Source organism: Hippocampus comes, unplaced genomic scaffold, assembly GCF_001891065.2.
Source record: "Hippocampus comes isolate QL1 unplaced genomic scaffold, H_comes_QL1_v1.1 scaffold135, whole genome shotgun sequence".
Lineage (NCBI taxonomy): Eukaryota > Metazoa > Chordata > Actinopteri > Syngnathiformes > Syngnathidae > Hippocampus > Hippocampus comes.
This window is the reverse complement of record NW_017805583.1, coordinates 2,903,213-2,920,408: the sequence shown is the minus strand read 5'-3', so window position 1 is coordinate 2,920,408 and position 17,196 is coordinate 2,903,213. Positions and strand designations below refer to the sequence as shown.

The window sequence follows — 17,196 nt, the reverse complement described above, 5'->3', positions numbered from 1 at the left end:
TGCACCTCTTCGCTGTGAAGCGGACGTGCTAAGCAGTCGTCCACCGTGACGGAAAGTAGTTTTGGGACCGTTTATCTTCACCAATCCCTTCACGTAACCCGACAGTAGATCCATGTATACTATAAAAACTACATTGGAAAGATGGCGAGTGTAACATCCTCGTTAGTATAGTGGACAGTATCTCCGCCTGTCACGCGGAAGACCGGGGTTCGATTCCCCGACGGGGAGAATTCCTTTTTTTTTCTTTCCTTTCCAGAACTGTCAACTAATTTTTTCATTTTCCACTTTAAAAATCGGACAACTCTTGGCTGTGACCTGTCAGCGAGTCCAGTCGCATTTGCAGCACCGACGTAGAAAGCAAAATTATAGAATATCGAGCATTTGTATTGGTATAGTACTGTACTACCATTGAAAATGAATGGAATTGGGTCTGGACTGTTAAGAATTTCCCATGCTTTGAAAAGTTCTGCTTATTTTTGTTATTTTCTGAAACAGATGGACACTAGCACTACTTCAGGAGATTATTTATAGTTAGGGCTGTGTCAGTATTGATGCGCGTACAAAGGCTATAATGTTCAATTTTAATTGTCATATATAGTATATGTTGTGCATGAATACTTGTTACAACTGTATTACTGCCCGTGTTTTTATAGATGTTGCGTTGTATTATTGTTATTTTATGTTAAATGTTGTGTAAAGCGCTTTGTGATAGCTGCAGCTGTTGAGAAAGTGCTATCAACATAAAGATGTGTTGAATTGTATTAATTTGCCCAATTTCTTTTTGAAGAGATAAAAACTTAACTGGAAATTCACAAGGCTTTTTGTGTTAAGTGCGAGTGGGAATGAATGACAGTAATTCGACCTGTTTTAAAACGGGTCAAACCAGCTCTTTAGAAAGAGTCACGTATCCTGCCATTGACACCAATGTAAAATAATTATGAAATTCAATCTCACCGAAAGAAAATAGCCAGTGCAGGGCAGTGTAGTACAGTACAGTAAAGTACTGTTGAAGACCCCACAGCGTGCAACACCGAAAAATGCCTGCAGGTGTCGTTCAATGTCAACTGAACAATGGCTGCCAGCGGCTTGCGACGTACAGTGAGGCAGCTGGAGCAGTATTTTGCTTCCCTGACTAGGAGCCACTGTCGTGTCGCTGAACTTGACATCCAGCATCACAAGGAGGCACGGTCACCTCAAACCGTGACGACCTTAATTACAGGTAAGGAAACTTTCTGCTGCGATTCGTTTGAGTGCATTACTCTGTAAAATGTCGGAGCTGTGCTGTCGTTCCGCTGCTAACTGACGTGGCTAATTGCTAGACAGCTGCGTGGTATCGGATCTTACTTTGGGCCAGTGGAAGTTGCTGTGCAGAGTTTTACCAAGCGAGCACCACCAGACGTCAGGGATGAGCTAGCGGGGCTACGTTAGCTGCAAGCATGCTACAGAGCTTTCTCGCGTCAACGCAGCGGGGCCACGCACCAATAGGCGTCCTCGTCCTCCTACTGCCCCCAAGGGTGGCGGCTGTCCAGCTGTCCGTGACCTCCGTGATGGGACGAGCTTTGAATGCCCTCAGGGGAGAGCTGGACAGATGTGCATGGCTGTACTGCGGACAAGCATTCATGGTCCTGCTACCCGCGAAGCTAGATCTGACGTCTTACTTTCACTTGCGAGCTTTGACACATTTTAGGCCAGGGACTGACCAACTTTTTTTTTAATGCACATGAGATGCAGTGCTACGTGGTGACGTAGTACTCCGGGTGCGGATCACAAACAGATGTATGCGACTGCAATCGACCAGGCAACAGTTAGTCTCCCTGACAGAAATTTGGATCGATCACATGATAACAACGCAGAGGTTTATCACTTTACATCATAAGGTCCAAATATAAATGTTATAAATGCAAAAGAAGTAATTAAATTTAAATCAATATGGAACGTGGACGTGGTGTCACTCTCAGGCCACCCCCACACCTTGTGGCAAATTTTGATGTCTGTTATTTCGCTGCCATTTTCACATGGATGCAGTATTCTAAGATCCCTTGATACTCTACCATAAATCACTGGTATATTTATTCCTTAAATATGCAGTTAATATAGTTCATCTGAATGTGAACTCTAAAAGAATCTGTTTTAAGTAAAGAACATTTTGATTCCTAAGGTCAATATAAATCAAAATATTTATTTTCAAGCCATCACAAGCAAACAGCAATGCCAAAAAGTCATAAACAGCAATGCCAAAAAGTCATTGTTTATCACATCATCCACAGTTATGGTTTCAGGAAATAAATTACACACTTATACCAATCTTGCACACACACTCATAATAAAAGCAAGTAAAACGCAACATTTGGAATTGTGAGGAATTAAGAGATTTTCATGTCATTGTTTTTAGACATAATATGAAAGAGCCAGGGATTGCTGGGTGTAAAATGTGTGTGTGTGTGTGTGTATATATATATATATATATATATATATTTAAACAGTATTACTGTTCCACCGAAAGTTAAGCTTAATGGCATCAAGGAAAAAGTGACGATAATTATCGAACCCGAATTAGGTCTGATGTAGGAAAGAGGTAGATTGGGGTAACACCCATATAGTGCTCTGATCTGACCTGGTACGTCGTAGCACATTGTCACGGTGTACTGATAGATATCATGCAAATGTAGAGTATAGAGAATAAGAATATTGAGATAGCTGTCCAGTCATCGGAATTGAGGTAGCCTGTTCTTTTAATTGTATGATTTGTGAAGACACCCATATTGTGATCTTTTAATCTGTTCTTCAGCATAATCTAATTGCCATTTGCTTTATTAGTAAGTAAAGTTCATTGACTGTGTTGCAAAACTATGATACACACACACACACACACACACACACACACACACACACACACACACACACACACACACACACGCACACACACACACACACACACTCACACTTACTGCCATACATTTGGTGTGCCTTTGAGGGGCGTGGCCAAGTGGGTGACGTCTAGAGCTGCAGCCAATCCTGTTGGCTGTCTACCACATGGTTAGTTAACTGTTGGCATTTGCTGCATGCTCCTTGTCAGTATTTTAATTTTGTATTTGTGCATTTGACATTTGTCCGGTTTCATAAATGTCTGAAAGTGGACCGTTGACTCCCCCCCTCTCCGCTTCCCTTGAGCAGTGGTGTATCTGAAGCTTGCTGGAACTTCAAATTGTCTGGTTTGATCGATTGAGTTTGAATCTGATGAAGCTAGTGCTAATACAGCTCACAGTCGAACAATCTAAAAATATTTAGTGGAGAAAAGATCATTAGGTGGTGAAGTTAGAGTGTGGACTGTGTTATTCGTGATCCAATCGTGTGTTCCTGTCCAGTAGTCCGTGTGTATGCGTCACATGGCTCATTGTGCAAAAGCCTCACAAAATGTCTGTTTTTCATTCTTATTCTTATTGTTGTACATACAGTATGTGTGTGCGTTCACCCTCTACCAATTAGCAGCTTCTCACCTCCTGAGGCGGCAAGTGTGAAATTCGAAAGGGCTTGTCGACCTTCACCTGAACTCGCTCAGACACATTCGAACACACCACTCAACAGCACTGTTCCTCCACTCAAACACATATAGACCCTGATCTGAAGCCAGTTTCGGATAATGCCGCCTTGTCTGTCTCAGAGCCCATGTGACACTCAAATGGGACTGTATTGTGTTGCTGCAGAGAAGGCGCGAGACAGGCAAAGACAAGTGCCAGCCTGCGCCAAAGTGTGTGCCTTTGTCTAGCTGATGTACAGACACACTCTGTCTCGTTAGTTTTCAGACACCTCGAGCAATTTTTAGTTTGTATTTTTTTTTAGGTGAAAATCACTAAAAGAACATTATCACATATAAACTATATTATCGTACATGATTCTTAAGAATTAAAACAATACATTCATTTTTTTACAATGATGTCACTGATGTGGTCCAGTGGTTAGCACGTCGACCTCACAGTGCAGAGGTCATGGGTTCGATCCTGGCTCCGGCCTTCCTGTGTGGAGTTTGCATGTTTTCCCCGTGCCTGCGTGGGTTTTCTCCGGGTACTCCGGTTTCCTCCCACATTCCAAAAACATGCATAGCAGGCTGATTGAACATGCAAATTCCACACAGGAAGGCCGGTGCCAGAATTGAACCCTGCACCCCTGCACTTTGAGGCGGACGTGCTAATCAATCTCCTACCATGCCACCCCGAACAGGATAAGCGTTATTGAAAATTAACGGATGGATGGTTTTGTAATACGACCAAATATGTCCCAGGGGCCCACGTGTTTCATTTCCCATTTTGGATTTTCATCATTCTACATAAAAGATGCCCTTGACAATGACTTGACTTTGATGAGAGATTTGCCCCAGGTGCTGTTACGATGGGGAAAAAAACAAGCTGTCTAATTAGCTGTGTTCGTCTTTATACCATATATTGGAATTTGCATGTTTTCCCCTGCGCTAGCGGCACGGCTTTCGCTAACATTCCACGTTTCTTAGGATATCTGAACTCTAAATTGTCTGTCAGTGTGAAAATTATTTGTCTGTATATGCCGTGTGATTTAAATTTAAGCTTTACCCTGTCTACCAATTCAGTCAGGGCAACAGCTGAACCACGGCCCTTGTGAGAAGTTGTGCAGAAAATGGATGGCTGGATGTTTGTCGTGAGGCTGCATTTGTTTTGTTTTTCTCCAATGAGTCACTTGCCTATATTGTATCATCTTTGAGCCGGGGGGGGGGGGCACTCCAGTGCATTTTCGAACCTAAATCCCATGTAAAATATCTGATCCTCGAAAATGAATGTTCATAAAAGCTATGTCAGTTCTCCATGATAACTGTGTTCATGAACCATTTGTTGAGGCAGATGCTTCATTTGCATTTCAAAGAAATGAATGAATTTGATCCAAAGAGACAACATAACTGGTGTTCTTTAAGGAGTAGTTATTAAATGTGTTGTCCCTCATTTATCTTGTCTCTTTGGAAGACTTGATTGCAAATCTGTGAAGGCCACACACAGTCCAAAAACTGAAGTTCAGCGATCACGGAATTTGCTGCGCATTTCAAAGCTCTCCGGTCATTGAAAATGGTCAAAATCAGGGCGTGATCCAAAATATGACATTTACATATCATTTTCAACCCGGCAGCGAGATGTCGAGGACAGACAGCACACTGCAGGGCGTGGTACCCGATACGGATTTTTATTTATTTATTTTGGGGGTCAAATCCGCTCTTGTTATGTTCGTGTCCAAATTACAAAAAACGAATGCGTCCTCTAACGTTAACTGAACGCGTCGGTGATGTGACACGCATGTGCACACAGCGCGACAGAGGAGCGATGTGGGAAATGGTGATATTATGGGGAAATAACACCAACACTTTTCCTTCTGTTCATTTCATCAAGACGTCCAGTAGAGATGATGTCACATCACTGCCGCATAATAAATGGACGGTATGGTTGAATTTCATTTATTATCGTACTGTATGCAGTATGTTCACAATTTCTAGGTCAAGGGGCTGTATTCACACTTTAAATCTTTGCTTTAATATCACTTGTTCTGCTTTAAAACCATAATTTGGTGAAATGTTTCGTACTTTAGAAGTACAGTACCGGTAATGAAAATAAAAGCTAAATCTGCCCTGGAGGAGCAAAGAATGTTTATTTTACAACCAAAATGTTCCACGGTGTTTTGGTTTTGCAGACAATTTACTAAAAGAATTATTTCTTGATTAGCAAATTAATTAAACCAACTTTCAAGACGCCGAATCAAGATTTGCCCTCCGCGGAATCAACGCATCTTCTCTGCAAATCCCCAGGGGGACTACTTCGTGTTTCCATTGCTTCCTTTGAAGCACAAAGACGAAGCCGAAGTTAAAAAAAATATACAGTGAAATTCCTGGATTTGAGAATATGAAAAAAATGTATATTGATGTTTTAACTCCGATAATTATGAAGATGGTTAATTGTGCTCTCTTAAATGTATATTTACAATCCCCAAATACAGAAGAAGAAAATGCACACACAAAAAAAGGTAGCGGACCATTAAATTGCACATTAATAGGACAATGCATTGACCGAAATGCCTTTCAAAATTTGACCTACAGCAGTGAGCTTGAGAAAAGCCAAACGCTTGCTTCAAGGATTTTACTGCCACTCCCAGTTAAAGTTTTCTGTCCAACTAAACATAAAACAGAATTACACGTGTATTTAAAACAATCACATAACTATGTGCCCACAAACAATGAAACGTGACTAGCATCCAGTCATGATGTTTTACCTCTTTAAGCAATTTATCCTTGAACACAAATATAAGACGCAGCGACATGATGGTTATTCCCCGTCTTCGTCTTGGCTAGAGCACCTGTTTACCGAAACACTGGAAAAAATACATCCTGATAAAACTTGCTGATTTATTGTGTCTTGCTGGACTTATTCTCAACTCATCTGTGATAATTCAATGAAACAATGTAGACTGCCAACATAAACCACGAGATTTAATGCACACGACTGACACACAAGGCACCCTTTATGGGTCTCTCACTTGTGCGTGCGTGCGTGCGTGCGTGTGTGTGTGTGTGCGCGCACGCGTGTGTACCAAATCAGTTGCTGAAAACGGGGGTGCTTTCTGGCTTTGCCCTGTGCATTATTGATGCAGTCTGTGACTGTGTGCTGTGCAGACCATACTTTAATACGTCAAAAATAAGAAGGTCCTGTGAACTCCTGCTGAACTTGCAGGGAATTTAACCAGTCACAGCAAGGAGGGCGCTGTCTCTCTCTGGCCTTACATGGCAGTTTTCTTCTACCTGTAGCAGAGAGGTGTCCCAATTCGTGTGACATGACGTTGCATTTTAATGAGACCGGGTCCCAGGGTGAGACTCAGATGATTAAAATTGGCTCATGAGCTGGAAATGGTTTAATACAGTCTGCCTTAAGAAGATTGGTCACACAAGAACCACACTTTGGACCTGCCACTGACACAAGCAGGTTGGGAACCTGGGTATGAACGTAACACCATGCATCCAGTGAACCGTTTTCTATATATCTTAACATGCCTTGCCACGCAGTCACATACTGGAGAGACGGGCAACACATGCCGGACTCGACGGTGCTGTCTCTCCCTACATTAAAAATGTAAAGCTACAAAATAATCCACATTTTTGGTCAATTTTATGGTGTTTCTGCAACGGTAATGGGAACTTAGTTTTTTCCCCCGTCCTGAATACTGTATGTAACGCTCGTTACTCCCCGAGCCTGTGCATGCATGACGTGCACACTCGATGATACAGTGAAACTCCTCTACGACGAAATCATGTTTGCAGCAAGAAATTTTTCGCAACAGGGGGTTTTTCACTGTAGCAAATTTGATCTCAGATGTAAACACACACACACACACACACACACACACACACACACACACACACACACTGTAGAGGTCGCTGTTGGAATAGACTTCGTTGTAGTGAATCTTGTCGCGAGGCAAGAGCGGAGAAAAAAATTTCGTAAGCGCAACAGGGTTTTTTTTTCGTTGTATGGGGGCACCGCACACACACACACACACACACACACACACACACACACACACACACACACACACACACACACACACACACACAAGCACGCACACACGCACATTGAAACATGCTGCACGCAAGGGGGGATTAAGTGTGACTGGTCGAGTTGCTGAGAGCCACCGGGTGGGCCCATTTGAAGTTAGCCTGCGATCAGACAGAGGGAGAATTTGTGTCTCTAACCACCAAGAACCTTCAGTTGTGCTTGTGTGTGTGTGTGTGTGTGTGTGTGTGTGTGTGTGTGTGTGTGTGTGTGTGTGTGTGTGCGTGCGTGTGTGCGTGCGTATGCGCGCGTGCGTGTCTGTGTGTCATATTTGTTGCTCTCAAATGGAGTTTGGTTTCTCCTTTTCTTGGATTCTGATACATATGATGTTTAATTCTGGGAATTGATTATTATTATTATTTATTATATTATTATTATTATTATTATTGTAATAATATGTATTATATTATTACCTGACACATCAGGTTTTGATTTTCAACATCCTTGGGGGTGCTGCATATGCACTTTCCATACATATTGCATCAGCCTTAGTGATGAAAATGCACGTTTTGTTTCAGTTCAACCACAAGGCAAAGTAAAGTTCCGGATTATATTTATTTATATTTGTGTGTCTCTTTTTGTTTTTTAGAATGCTGAAGAGCTATGAATGGAACCGCATGGCGTTTATTCGGCACCGCGAATTAAAATTCAGTCAATTCTGCTGCCCTTCACCACGGCACACAAATTGCACACACACCCTGTTCATTTCCATATCACCGCTGCCACTCATCAGTGCTGCCACTACTAGTAGCATACATACATCAGTGGCATACAACACACTCTGTCATGTGTGAAATGGGCTGAGTTTGATCCCTGCCCTGAGAGAGGAGCGAGGAGAGACAAGTGTTTTAAATGTAGCCCTTTGAAGGGCCGGGGAGGAGTAGAAGGAGAAGGAAAAAAAAAAAGATTGTAGAAGAACCATGAGGAGTTTGGCAAGAGGATGGAATGACAGGGTTGGGGAAAATTGCATTGACGAGTTTCTCTGCGGAATAAATGAAAGTGAAGAATGAGAGTGGGCAGCACCGGGGAGATGAAAGTAATATGTGATTTTTGAAGAGTAGGACAGGGAAGCCAGCGGGTTGGGGAGGCAAACTGAGAGTTCGGTAAAACATGCCTTTTCAATAGCAATTCAGATATAGACCAATCGGACAAGTCCATTATTTTAAAAGATTTTCATTTACACTTTAAGACTAATTAGCCAACTTCCAAATGTTTTTCACTGGGGATGTCCCAATCACAGTTTTTTGCACCTGAGTCCAAGTCACCTAATTTTGAGTCAACTTCCCGGTCCGATACGTCAGCAATGTATTAAGGAGAAAAAAGGAGCACACCCATATATTTTTTTGTGGGGTAAGGGGGGCACAACTATGCCAACATGAAATCTCTTAAATGGCTAGCAAAGCAGTGGTTTTATCCAAGTACAGGGTCAGGCACAATGATCTGACACATTTGTAGGTTAAATAAAAGGCAAATAAACTAAAGGAACAAAAACATGTTTTTATTTTCGAAAAGTACATATAATGCCATTGTTTTTCATTATGTTTTAATTTAATTACGTGGAGTTCTGGCGGTGCGAGGTCGGCCGATGGGATTTTCGTTTCAGTGCAGATCCAGTAGCTCTGACGTTGGTAACCCATAACAGGATCATGTTTCGAGCTGGTACGGGATCTTGTCTATGAAGATTAAAATGCAAACGGAACGCTCGTTTTGTTACAGTTAGAGATTCTTTTGTTTTTAAATGTTTCCGCAATAAAAGCGCAATGCTCACCAGTCCAATTCATGGCAGCAACTGAAAAAGAAACAAAAAACAATGGCATCATAAAGAAACAAAGCGAAATGGCATTATATGAAAAAAAAAATGGCATTATATGTACTTTTCAAAAATAAAAACACTTTTTTGTTTCTTTACTTTATTTGCCTTTTATTTAACCTACAAATGTGTCAGATCATTTAGCCTGACCCTGTGTAACATTTAACCTTTTTGGATATGTTTGAAAGTGGCCCACATCTTTAGTGTTAGTGGGTCAAATTTGACCCGTGATTGAACTCAGCCTGAAACTACTTAAAAACACTTGCATTATCCAATATTATTTTTCCACCACATGGCTAACGGAAGAGGTTGTGGAAAGAACAGCTCAAACGTTGACTTGATGTCTTGGGCATGCGAAACAGCATATCGAGTAGGCCATGGAGTCATTTTGAGGATGCTCTCCCTTGGTGCTCCGCATTGGGCGTCAAGATGTCCTGGTGACCATGAAACGTCACCTTTCCTTGACTTGAAGACCTCACCTTCAGCATCTGTGACATCTGGGTCCTCCTCATGACATGTATAGTCTTGTTCAGGTTCATACTAAACCTCATCCTTCGATAGATCCTACACACAATTTCCAGTATTGCCTTCAATTGATCTGTATGTTTTTGGGGAAAAAAAGGGCGGAAGTTGTGAAGTGGACGTGGCAACCACTACTCTACTGAGAATTATTGATTTGAAAAGTCAAATTTTGGATCCAGCTCTTGTGTTGGAACCTCATTAAATTGCAAGGGTATACCTAATGTTCCATCCATCCTTCCATGATTTGATCCACGAATCTTCACCTGGGGCGTGCTGAAGCCTATCCCAGATGTGTTTGAGCGGTAGGCGGGGTAAACCCTGAACTGGTGTCTACTTGTACCGAATGTTATCGCTGTTAAATATAATATATGCATGAAAATTTGGACACGTGTTTGCATAAACGAGGAGACAAAACAAGGTGGGTGCGGATAGAGGTCATGCGGGCATGCAAGCGGAAAATCAAATCAAGTAAAACTTCAATAGAGGTGATGTACGCGAAGGAGTGAGAGAGAAGCACTGCGCAACACTGCTGTAGCAACTTTGACTGACAGCAATAACCCGAAGACTGATTGGCGCCATTTCTGTCGGCTGGCTGTGTAAGTGGTTGACTTTCAGGGAGCAGCAGTGTCCCTGGAATCCCACTACTTGTGTGTCTGTCTCTCTCAGCAATGCAGCTTTATGATGGTTTAGACTGCAGACTTTCACATCGACATCCGTTAGTGATTCTGTTCCGTGATGTACAGGATGCTGCAGATGTTTGTTGTAGTGTAAAATCCTGTTTTATTACTTACCCAACTGTAAGGGTGTTCTTCGTTTCCCCCTCAGTATAACTTTACCGAAGTGTACTGAATGAACGGCATTGTTGTGTACACTGCCAAGAATGTTCGCTGATGAGGTGAAACACGTTTTATCACCGCAGTCTCATGCTTCGAGCCGCAAATAACCCATGAAGGACAAATACGTCTCCCCATCTTGGACTGCTACGCATATTCATAGGTTGAGGTAAAATGAACTGTAGGACTCTAAGCTGATAAAGAGGTCATAATGAGTCTGTCCAAGTGTCCTTGCCTTTCAAAAAGGTCATATATGATAAGATTCTGAGAGAAAGACCTGTGCGTATGTCTGAGACGGCGCAACACTGCTGTAGCAACTTTGACTGACAGCAATAACCCGAAGACTGATTGGCGCCATTTCTGTCGGCTGGCTGTGTAAGTGGTTGACTTTCAGGGAGCAGCAGTGTCCCTTGAATCCCACTACTTGTGTGTCTGTCTCTCTCAGCAATGCAGCTTTATGATGGTTTAGACTGCAGACTTTCACATCGACATCCGTTAGTGATTCTGTTCCGTGATGTACAGGATGCTGCAGATGTTTGTTGTAGTGTAAAATCCTGTTTTATTACTTACCCAACTGTAAGGGTGTTCTTCGTTTCCCCCTCAGTATAACTTTACCGAAGTGTACTGAATGAACGGCATTGTTGTGTACACTGCCAAGAATGTTCGCTGATGAGGTGAAACACGTTTTATCACCGCAGTCTCATGCTTCGAGCCGCAAATAACCCATGAAGGACAAATACGTCTCCCCATCTTGGACTGCTACGCATATTCATAGGTTGAGGTAAAATGAACTGTAGGACTCTAAGCTGATAAAGAGGTCATAATGAGTCTGTCCAAGTGTCCTTGCCTTTCAAAAAGGTCATATATGATAAGATTCTGAGAGAAAGACCTGTGCGTATGTCTGAGACGGACGGCAGTGTCCCCATAAACAGCATTCAGCCTTACAAAGAAGTAATATTTGTTGGCTGTGCTGCAATGCAGCATAGTTTTGTTCTCTCTGCTCCCTCTCTCCCTCTTTTGTCTTCCGCGCCGTGTCTCTCACCTTTATCTCCCTCCCATTACTGCTTTAGTTTTCTTGCTCCAGGGGTTTCGGTTGTAGAAATGATGAACGCATTAAATGTAACCAGTTCTATTACGGTGTTTCTACAAACTGGGATGTTGTGTCCATGTCTTGAAAAGTGCAGAGATAAGCTTGCGTGAAAAATGTGAACGTTGACTTCCGCCTGTGAGAAATGCGTTGGTCCACTTCTTATGCGGGTCTTTGGGCGACCTTCACAATTACATGGCATCAAAACAGTTCGAAGAATATGGACACAAAACAATTAACATTACATACTCAAGTCCATTGTCTGTGGGCCTATATGGCCAAGTGACGAAACCAGAGAGGTTTCTGAAAACTTAGTACTCACGTCACTCGTTGGTGAGGCCTCGTCTTCCAGATTGGAGCAGGAACACTTGGCAATGACGCTCATTAGACTGAGTAAAGTCAGATTGGTGACTCACCAGGGCATCCATAGTTTATTTGAAAGGGGACGGTTTCAATTTCACAGAACACATGCAAAAACATGGTATAAAAAATAAATAAATCCAGAACTAACCAAGAGACTACTTTTCATCTGTAGTCCCCTGGCCATGATGTAAGAAAAGCATTAATGTACAATTACACTGAATACATACGAATAGTAAGTTCTTCACATGTTACAATATACGTGATATTAACAATAGTTAAGAGAGACACAATTAAATATAAATACACAAAGACAATGACAGCACAGGTTTATGTTTTAGTGTGGGCAGGTGTAGTTATTTATGTAACATCTGCTCAAATTTTTGGCGAAGGCCTTGGTGGTGGTTTGCCTTTTATCCTCCTCTGGTATTCTGTTCCATTTCTTAGCACCTTTTACTGACCACATTGACAAAAAGCACTCTGGCACAGAGGGATTGCACAGCCACCTCTAAAAAAAAGGCACAAGTGAGGCGCTCACCACTGTCTCTTTGGCTGATGGATTCAGAGCTCTCACAATTTCAAGCACAAATGGGCTTTAATATGAGTCATAATTCAAGCAGAGTGTAAAGAAAAATCACGTAAATCAGTTTGAGTCATCACTCGAGCTGCCTACACCTGCTTGTACCAAAATACGTGAATGAACCCAATTGGGCAGGGAGCCCATGTGACATCACTGAAAATACAACTATGATTGGCCAAGTGGTCCATTTGACAGACACCCATTTATACGTAAAATGACTGCAAAGATGCACTCATGATATGGAATCTGCATTATTGGTGAATTAATATTATCGGTTTTCAACGGTATGAACCAAAAAACTAGTGGAAAACAAATTGAGGCAGAACGTGTTTTCATCAAATACCATCATCTGAGAGTTTTGCCGAAACCTTTGAGAAATAAGATTCCATCATGCAAGCGAGGAGGAAAATGATGCTGAAGAAAATTCTTAGCAGTGAACTTCAATTATTATGGAAGGGTGTGGCTTCAGGGGCGGGCCCGGTGATCCAGTGGTTAGCGCGTCGACCTCACAGTGCAGAGGTCGTGGTTTCGATCCCGGCTCTGGCCTTCCTGTGTGGAGTCTGCATGTTCTCCCCGGGCCTGCATGGGTTTTCTCCGGGTACTCCGGTTTCCTCCCACAATCCAAGAACACGCATGGCAGGCTGATTGAACACTCTAAATTGTCCCTAGGTGTGAGTGTGAGCGCGGATGGTTGTTCGTCTCTGTGTGCCCTGCGATTGGCTGGCAAGCGGTCAAGGGTATCCCCTGCCTAATGCCCGAAATGTGCCCTGCGATTGGCTCGCAAGCGGTCAAGGGTGTCCCCCGCCTACTGCCCGAAAACGGCTCGGATAGACTCCAGCACCCCCCAGCGACCCTTGTGAGGATAAAGCGGCCGGAAAATGGATGGATGGATACGTGTGGCTTCAATTCCAGAGAAACACCAGTTGGGTTCGAATTCACCTGACACCCCATTTTAACAACCCATCACTGTTGCAAATTAGACTAAACGGGTTATTTTATTCCTGAGTGGTGTTAATGAAACACTGTCCCACAGCTTTTAATGCTGCCCCATTTGCAGTGTAACAAAGACTGAGGGATTTAACAAAGGTACAATAGTGCAGCTAGCCTGTGTAAACCTTGCCCCCCCAAGCCTAAAGGTGTCATCACAAAAAATCAATGTCGGCAATCGGTTGAATGTCGGTGAATGCCATTGGTGTGGTCTGTCTTGCACTGTTGGCGCAAGTGAGCCGTCAGTGAACACTTTTCACCTCATTCAACATGTAGCCGTTCGTGACTGTTGATCACTCTGATTGGCTGTTAGCTAGCAAATCAGTGCTGAATATAAGAAATAGATGCGACGAAACCAAACAAGCAGCAAGGAAGAGGACACACGGGTTTGGTTCTTTTTGCACTTTGAATACATTTCATTTCACGTATAAGGATGAAATGGCCACCTGGACAGAAGAAAGATTTTCTTTTTTTAACACCAGATGTCAGCAGAGGGCCACCAAAGATGACAAGAGCTGATGTTTAGGTTTTGTTCGTGTTTGCATATATCCTATTCAGGAGAAGCCTCCTTGTACAAAAATGCTTCGTCAACAGAGTAATCAATGGAAAGCTTTGACAGGAGTTAAAAAAATTGAAAAACAGGTGAGATTTGGTTTTTTTACTTTAAGAGCGCTTTCACAGAAACTAAGTATAATTGTTTATTGTTATATTACTGTCTCTTTCTGTCCAAACCTATCTAACGTTAGCCGACTGACTAGCATGTTGTAGCCATCCTTTTGCAACAAGAGGCGCAAGTTTATATTTGTTCCAGACATGACTTGGACAAGCTAACAAGGCACAAAACTTATATTTATCTGTCTTCCATGGAAAAGAAGACAGGCAGTTAGCACAGGGTCTTAATCTGGCTGCAATTTTTATAACTCTGCACCAAAAGAAAGCAGATCACATCCAATGTATAACCAGGATGAATGGGCTATTGTTTGTGAGATACAGAGACGTCTTGCTTTTTCATTTATTTCTGACTCACCCTCAGATAGCTCCAGTGAGAGCTGTGCCAGCACCCAGGGGGAGCCCAGCTTCGTTGCAGCTGACTCAAGGTCCAATACGCCCCTAGAAATTTCAACCGTGGAGGAGAGATGTCATCCTCACAAGTCAGAAAGGAACATTCATAACGTGTTACACACTTTAATAAATACTGAAACAACCATTGTGTCTGATGGTATCAAAAACGATGCCACTCTCAGTACAGCGATCCGAACACCTTTTTTAATTATTATTATTTTTTTAATCTTATTTAGATGCTGCATTAAAGTTGAATCTGTTAGTTGTTTCAAGCTATTTGTGTGTCATTTTTGAGTAAGAGCCAGATGTAATTTAAGTTGACCATCTCTGTTAAATAAAGCAGCTACAGTCGAAACTCGTTACAATGTACATCGAGGGACATAGCGAATCTGTACGTTGTATCGGTAGTTCCTTGTAACCATTTCCAATAAAATGGCCGCCAACTATGAAGTATAATACAGGATGAACATTTATAGATGTAAAAATATGAACATGTAATGCAGTATAAACATGTCAATTAGAAATAGGTGTATGCAGAAAAAAAAAAATTTTTAGACATATAACAAACAACTGTTACAATCCTAGTTCATCATGTCAATTAGAAATAGGTGTATGCAGAAAAAAAATTTTTTTTAGACATAACAAACAACTGTTACATTCCTATTTCACCTCTGAAAACATTCAGTCAGCAAATTAAAAGCGCCTTCTCTAGTTCAGGATGCGCTGCACCCCGAAGCAATTTACAATCATCTTTCAATCTGTTGGCCTCGAAATCTGCCATGATTTTGTTGACATTACGGGTGATTGTCGAAATCGTTGACTTTGCCAATTCGTAGTCTCGGCTGAGACTACCTTTTGAAAGCAAGAGACAATTTCAGCCTTCACAGATAGCGAGATTTGTTTCCGTTTACCGGACATGTTCTGATCCCATGTGCGCCGTGCCTCCAGAGGTACAATGTACGAGTCGATCTGTAATGTTGCTAAGCAACGTAGGAGAATCCCGCCCTGTACTTTTTGTTCAGAAGAAAGGTCGCGACGGCAATCAGCTTCCCAAGGTTCGTTGTAACGAAGGCCTTTTCACTATTTTGTGGGAAAAATCTGGTCGTTATAATGAAGCTTACCTTATAAAGGTGTTTATTGTAAGCAAAATCGCCAAATGTAAAATTAATTACGTGAAATCGGATCTTTGAAATGTGAATGTCAGGGGGTGAAAATGTTGTAAAGAGGTTTGACTTTAACGTGTTGAAGTTGTACTACTGTATACTGTATGGGGTGAAAATGTTGTAAAGAGGTTTGACTTTAACCGTTAAAGTCAAACCTCTTTACAACATTTTCACGTTAAAGTTTAACGTGTTGAAGTTGTACGACTGTATACTGTCCTTGTTATGTCACAAGACCTTTTGGTTTCCTAAACAAGAAAACAAGACTTGTGATTTACTATTTCAGTTAATGAACGTGGCACACAGGAAAACAAAGACGCATTTTATCCCAAATAAAATCTATCGAGAATGCGTGCCTGTGATTTTAGCATGTTGATGCAGTGGCAAATGTTCAAGTTTGTCATCCAGAACACCAAGGCACTTTGGGAAGATTCACACATTCACTGCCACTCTTCAACCATGTCTGACAGTGTTGGTCGATGATGACAAAATGTTTTCATTGACCCTGACACCTTTTTTTTTAATTTCATGATGACGAAACGGTGATGGACTAAATGTGGCTCTTTAATCACAAAATCGTGGCATTCACAAACACTTTTAACCGTCTCATTTTCTTATCGCCATCAAATTTTGAAAATGTTAAAAACTGGCAAACATCCGCCACCTTTTACAAACTTGAAGGAACCCATCCACCAATCCATTTTCAACACCGCTGATCCTGAAGAGGCGTGCGGGAGGTGCTGGAGCCTATCCCAGTTGACTTTTCCTTCCGCCCAAAGCTGACTTTGGGCAGAAGGCAGACTACACCCTAAACTGGTCGGCAGTCATTCGCAGGGCACATATAGAGATGAACGCGTGGGAACCGATCCCATGCTGCCCGCTCACAAGTCAGGTGGGTGTACCACTACACCATCAGCGACTAACTTGAATGACCCCTGATGAAAAAAACCTACACTACATGTGCACACGCTCACAAACTTTCGCCACTCTGTAAAATACCGACTTGACTGTTCGACACCATTGTTTTTTTTTTTTTTTTTTAATTTACTGAGAATTCCTAACTCTCACAGAACCGTATCCCAAACATTAACATGATCCCAACTGAAGTTCCTAGTATTCAGTTCTGAGAAAATGAAATTTTTATTGCACACACACACACACACACACACACACACACACACA

At 42.1% G+C, this 17,196-nt stretch overlaps 1 protein-coding gene and 1 non-coding gene across 2 annotated transcripts in view; both read left to right on the top strand.

Moving 5' to 3' along the window:
• The first annotated feature begins 156 nt into the window (after positions 1–156).
• On the top strand, positions 157–228 carry trnad-guc (transfer RNA aspartic acid (anticodon GUC)). The gene has a single exon. It is a non-coding gene; the product is annotated as a tRNA-Asp (tRNA).
• Positions 229–1,033: 805 nt separating this feature from the next.
• ldlrad4b (low density lipoprotein receptor class A domain containing 4b) overlaps positions 1,034–17,196 on the top strand; it is a 170,642-nt gene continuing 154,479 nt past the window's right edge. Inside the window, exon 1 of the mRNA XM_019879996.1 lies at positions 1,034–1,219. The gene's annotated coding sequence lies outside the window, so the exon portion shown is untranslated. The remainder of the gene's footprint in view (positions 1,220–17,196) is intronic.